Source organism: Ixodes scapularis, unplaced genomic scaffold, assembly GCF_016920785.2.
Source record: "Ixodes scapularis isolate PalLabHiFi unplaced genomic scaffold, ASM1692078v2 PGA_scaffold12__126_contigs__length_90152505, whole genome shotgun sequence".
Taxonomy (NCBI): Eukaryota; Metazoa; Arthropoda; class Arachnida; order Ixodida; family Ixodidae; genus Ixodes; species Ixodes scapularis.
The window spans coordinates 46846191-46852592 of NW_024609838.1; the positions used below are offsets into that span (position 1 = coordinate 46846191).

General features: G+C 46.9%; 1 pseudogene; it reads left to right on the plus strand.

Moving 5' to 3' along the window:
- Positions 1 to 3069: 3069 nt before the first annotated feature.
- On the plus strand, positions 3070 to 6330 carry LOC115325348 (annotated as a pseudogene).
- Positions 6331 to 6402: the final 72 nt, after the last annotated feature.

Below are 6402 nucleotides of genomic sequence, written 5' to 3' on the forward strand. Positions count from 1 at the left end.
ATTTACTGGTTTTAAAATCTTTTGGGCTAGAAATCGGGAATTCGCGACGAATGTACCCGCATGGTTGGAAGGGCCAGACAAGCCTTGTGACCGCTTCGTTTTCTAGCCTCTCAGTCCTCAACCCACTCACACACCACATGTGTGGATGTTCCGATAGGCGGAACCTTTTTTTTGGCAAATGGTGAATGGCAATAGACATACACTGGTGTCTTGATCAGAATTCTGTGTTATTGTCAAAGGAGGACTGAATTGTTGCAATACGTTTCTCTCACTTAAAAAAAAAATATATATCCTACTAGAAATATATATTATAGCCAATGACAAAAAGAAAATGGCTGGTCGTCCTCCAGCACACGCTTGTACTTTGCACCTTGCTTTGGACGGTCTGCTCACTCAAGGCTCATGATACACCGAACGTAATGGAAGGTAGCAGGCGGGTAGGTGGCGGAACTAGGACTTCTTCTTGCCTCTCTAATTCGGTCAGTGAGCGTGTACTTTACATGCACACTTGCACAGAGCTGAGCTGAATAGGCTTGCCGAGTGAAGTACCTGTATATGCATTTGTACAGCTGAGGCACTTTCTAAATCTAATAACTTGTGTATCTTGCCTTCAAAACACATCTTTTGGAGGATCCAAAAAGAATTCTAAGGCATATTATGCTTGCACTGCCTTATTACGCATAGGCTTTTTCGACTAAATGCGGAGTCGACCCAGCCTGTTAAAAAATATAATGCCTGCCAGATAATTGCTTTGCATTTCATTAATATATCAATACCTAGTTAGGTATCCTAAGTTATAAGTCGTTGAGACGCAGTCTCTCTGTAAGTAAAAGACATTTTTAACATTCATAAAGTTGCTTGTCAAGTCATGACACTGTCGCTGTGATGTCCTCAGCTCGAACAATCGCTCAGCACAAGCTGGTCATGTGGTTACGTTCAGCAGACATCCCAGTTCGAACATCTGAGAGCCTACCTCCCATGTAGCAGCTGAAGACTAGGCAGAAGCCCACCTTACAAAAATCTAGTTCTTTTTTTTTTTTTTTTAACTGGACCAGATTTAAAAAGAAAGAAGACGTAAAATAAAGCAATTTGAGCCCTGGGGCAATGGTTAAGGGCCATGGTGGCCTCTAGAAAAAAAGGTGAAATTAGGTAATTTGGTAGCTAATTAACTATATTGTTTTCTATTTTTTCTATTTTTTCACTCGAGGGAGCATAAAGTAATCAGACAATTGAAGCTCCACCTTATGGTCTAGCCCTGCACTGAAACTTTTATTAAAAATTTGTAGTAGGTGCTACAGGGTCAAAAAAATGTCACTTCACTACACGGCGTCAAACCGAAACTAAGCGAGAAAGAGCACCGGTAAAGCAACCGCTCCGCTCTTCCGGCCCCGATAGGATCGTCGCTATCGCAGCCAGCTTCGCCTGAGCAAGTGGAGCCGGCCGCGATAATGACAAATCGCATGCCCGGGAGCGCGGAGCGTTAACTTTACCGGCGCTCTTTCCTGATTAGTTTCGGTCTGACGAAATTTGCCAAAGTGACAGTTCTCGACCCCGTAGCGCATAGTAGAAATTTGTTTTTTCCAAAGTTGACGACACGGCTAGACCATACTGTGATAGATCTTCAATCGCCTAAATACATTATGTGCCCTCAGGTGAAATATTGAAAAGTTAGTTAAAACATCTTATTTAATTAGCCAACTAATTACCTAATTTCACCTTTTGTTCTAGAGGACGCCATGACCACTAACCCCAGCGCTCAAATTACTCAATTTGGCGTACCCATTGTTTTGAAATATGGTGCAGCTAAAACAACACGCTCTATACACTCGGTGCGGGAACTATAGGGGGCGCGGTGGGGCTGCACGCAGCGCCACTGGCGGCGGAGCTGGTGTTGCATCGCGAGACTCGTGCGGCAGCCTGCAGCCGCACTTTGCACCAGGACGCTATGGCGGCGCAGGCGTCCGCAGTCGGAGGCTTGGTACTTCGAGCCGGTTTTAAAGACGTCCTAGTAGGCTCCATGTTTCGCGATGCCACTACGAAAAAGGGTGAAGATCTCTACGAGAGTTGCCACGTCTTCGACGTTAACGAGAGAGTATCGGCGGCGTCGTCGGTCCTGAGGGCAAGGTGTGTGCGAAATGCGAGCGTCTCTCAAGGAGCTTACTCCATAACAATCAAAGTAAGTGCCCGTTCTTTCATGCTCACAGAATTATTTATTTGTATTTACTAGTACAGACTCCTTCAGAATCTTAGAGCTATTCGGGATTATCGACTGCCTAGATGAAATCTTGGCAATGATGTTTACCCTTTCGGGTCGCGGCAATTCGCACGGAGTCTTTTTCGCGAAATGTTTCGCTTCAATTTGTTGCGGTGTGTAACAATCTCCTTCTTTGTTTATCTTGCCTTTATTTAACTGCCTTCTAGTTTCTTCGCTGATTTCTGTGCACGCCAGCTCTTCCTCGTCGTAGCTGACTCGATCGTATCGAGCGCCGAGAGATATGGGTAAACAAATCTCGTGAGTGGGTGCTACGATCACAAAAGCCACAAGAAGCTTGCTATTTGATCAGAAAACTTCTGCCGCACCTGTAGGACCTCGGCAACTCCGATCGATTGCTAGACTCGAGCCCACTGCGAAATGTGACCTCGCCTTTATTATTAAAGCGGGATCATTTAACTGCTGCCTAAAGTCGGACCGCACGTCCGATCAGAGTTGCAAAGACAGTTTACTCACACTTCCCATTTTCGCGAGGGAGGCGAGCATTAACGGAATAAATGTATCAGTATTTGCTGCACGGTTGTCTCACTCATCCCATTCCTACCCTTGGTCGACCTAACAAAAACAAATTCCTGCACTTTCTGCCCTGTTGTTGTATATTTTTGAGCATGATCTTTTTGTTGCGAGAAAAAGACCAGACGCACAGGAGGACGTGTAGTGCTGATGATATTCATAATGACAATGTTGCATGAACTTGACTGGACATTAAGGAGTCTTACATACACGTTTTCTTTTTGTCATCAGATGGACAACAGCAGGAGGATAACAGAGGCGCACTGCACCTGTAGAGGTGGCACATGCGGCCAGTGCAAGCACACGACAGCAGTGGTGGCATATGTGAACAGGGACGGCACTTCCACAAAGAGGTCCATAACAGACGTTTGGAAGAGGCCATCGGCAAAGCTGCTTGGAATGTACAACAAGGGTGGGCTATTCTCAGAAATGTTCGCATCGAAGCTACTGGATGGCAGGCTGCAGGGACAACCGGTGCCAGCGTCCATTGTAAATTCCACCTGCCCGTTAGGCATTATGCTTCGTTAAGAGGAGCATGTGAAGGAGAACCTCAAAAGTCTCAACAAGCTTCTACCTCGTGTCGGACAACCGCGGGTAATATTTGGCGCAGATGACATTTTGAGTGAGGAGCTATGCGACGACGTTCTTCTCGCCGTCATGGTCAGCGAGGATGAGTGCAAAGCGATTGCACGAGAGACAATACTTCAAAGTGCATGCCCACAATGGAACCGTTTGAGGGAGCAAGAATTCCTGCAAGCTCCAAGGCACACAGAGTGAAAATACGTATAGCCGACTTCGATACCCTGGCCGAAGTCCTTGCCTCACCACGGTCACTCAAGAGTGCCTCATGTTCTTATGGTGTAGCGAAAGAACCGGAAGCCAGGAAAGAATACGAGTCCTCGGAAAAGAAAAAGGTGATACAAGTAGGACTTGTTGAATGCGTCCCACAGCCGTGGTTGTGTTGCAGCCCCGACGGACTGCTGGAAGTTAAAGGGGAAATCCGCCTCCGAGAGATCAAGTGTGCTTCTAGGTGCGAGACCAAGCCTGTAGTTGACGAGAACATTAACGTTGACTACCTGCAATACGAGGGGAAAAAGCTGAAGCTGCAAGAAAGCCATGTGTGCTACACACAGGTGCAATTCAGCGTGTATATTGTTGGTGCGAATGTGTGCGACTTCTATGCCCTACTGAAAAAGACCATTTGGTGCCTATATGAAAATAAACGGGTCCATACCGGTAACAGTTTAATCATAGCGGTCACCAGTCTGTCAAAGGGGTCGCCCGTACGGCTCAAAGGGGTCCCCCGTATGAGCCATAACGGTCACCTATTTGGACAAACAAGTCACTCCTTTGGCAAACGGGTCGCTCGTCTGGGCAAATGGGCCGCTCGTCTGGCCAAATGGGCGACTCGTTTGGGCAAAGCTGTCGCACGTTTTCTCAAACCGGTGACCATGTTGCAAACTGTACCGGTTTAATCAATCGGCTCTCCGGAGCCCGTTTGATATTGAACGTACAGATCGGCGGCGTGGGCACGCCTAGCGTTTCAGTCGTGGCAGCCGATGTTTCCGGAAGGCCGGGTGCGCCGGTTCATCGATTTCAGATCATCCGCGTAATGCAAGTAATTATATTTATATTTCAATTGCGTTGATGTTTCCTTATACTGCACCTAAAAATAACACCTTTTTTTGTTGCTGTTTTACGTAAACGCGCGACGTTGCTGACCCGATATTTTTGTCAGAACTTTAAAACTTTGTCCATCTTTCTTGCCTCAATTTACTTACTCAGCTCGAATCTCTCTCGCAGGAGACGCGACCGCGAGAAAGAATGTACGTCTAGATTCCGTTTCACTTTAATTCAAGACGCAGCGAAGCCAGCACGCGTACACGCGGCCGCAATAACATCGAGCATTGCAGCACGCCCGCCGTTGCAGTAGTCAAACTACGAGCTCGCGCTGAGTTGTTTCTTCGCTCGGGCGCAAGCCGAGCTTCTGGCCGCCCCGCCGCCATTTCCAAGGTTCAAACGTGCTAAAATTGGTGCGCGCGCGCACGCGCTCGTATGTTTTCCGAGGCTACAAAAACACATCTCACTGGAATGCCTGGGGAGAAGGAGAGGGGCTGTCCCGGTGGTCCCGGCGCCTTGACCTCGCCCCCTCCCTCCTCTCTTGTCACCCCTGTCACGTGACCCGCAGCAACGAGCGAGCTACACGCTGATAAGCATCGAGATCCGGAAAGGTGCGCCTGGCAGCCACTTATTTCTTTGTCTGCTTGTTGTCAGTTCCAGTTCGAACTTCGCTAGTCCACCTGCTTCGATCTGTCGTCTAACCCCGCGGTCTTATTAGGATGTCTCTCGACAACGTATTGGATGTGCACCAAAGTGTTCGAAAAGTCCTACGCCTATATCGGTAACAAGCCAATCTTCAAGAAAGTCAGTAATTCTTGCGGTTTGGTTGGGTTCGGCAAATGACAGCTTGTGCGCCACATCGTGTTGAAACTTCCAAGGAGCCGTTCCCTCTCGTTTGTGTTTGTGTGGTTGTCCTGCTTTTACCGTGTCGACAAATATCACGGATTACATCTTTCAAGTTCGCTATTTTTATGGTAAGGGCACTGCAGCCTACTTCTTGGCAACGATTGACCGTTCTTCTACTCGTACTCTCCCAGATTATCTCTATAATTATGCAGCCACTATTTTCGCGGCAACCGGGCGAATAATTTCCCGAAAGTCTAACTTCATAGTCTAGAATTGCCTCGGTTCTTGTTTGGTTTGCTATCTTCTCAGTTATATAAAAGCTTAGAGTGCCTCTCACATTTCACAGATCGCTTGCACGTTTGTGCTTGTCTACAGAAGACGTAATAAACTTTGAGGAGAATTGAAAACAATCTTTTGTGTCTGTTTTTCTGTCCATTTGCAAGCACCTACGTGAGCACATTTGTTCTACGTGTTCCCTCCATGTTATAAATAGGTTTATGAGTTTCGGAACGTCTTAATTAAGTTTAAGATAACCAACCTACCAGACGATCTCCATTTAGGGCCAGCGCATAATTTCCCGATTCGAAAGGCACGTTCAAACGTGTGGTCACGTGCAAGGTCGAACGGGCACCCGTATCAAACGGGTACCTGTATCAAACGGGTACCTGTATCAAACTGGTACATGTATCAAACGGGTACCGTTCGAGCGGGTACCGTTTCAAATGGCTACCCGTATCCCATAATCACGTTTGATTCAAACGGTTCGACAAGTTTGCACCCGTTTGATTGAAACGGGTCGACCCGTTTAAATTTAAAATGTTTTTTTTTCAGTAGGGTGTCTACTCACCCAAGGGGCCCAAGTGTGTAAAAGTAATGAAGGACACGCCGTTCTTGAAAAAAGCTGTGCCAAAGCTGGAATGGTTTTTTTCAGGCACTATATCCCAGCTATTCTGCGGTGGCACAGCCTCTAATCAGCTAGAGTAGTGATGATATGTGAAAAATTGTTTTGTATGGAATACGAAGTGCAAATGTCCAGTCGAAATATCACAAATAAAACGTGTGTGACCATTTATTTCTGAAGCATAGTGGCAACGTGGGCAAGTTCGCTTACGCTTATGATAAAGTACACGGCGTGCAAAACGACGAAGACT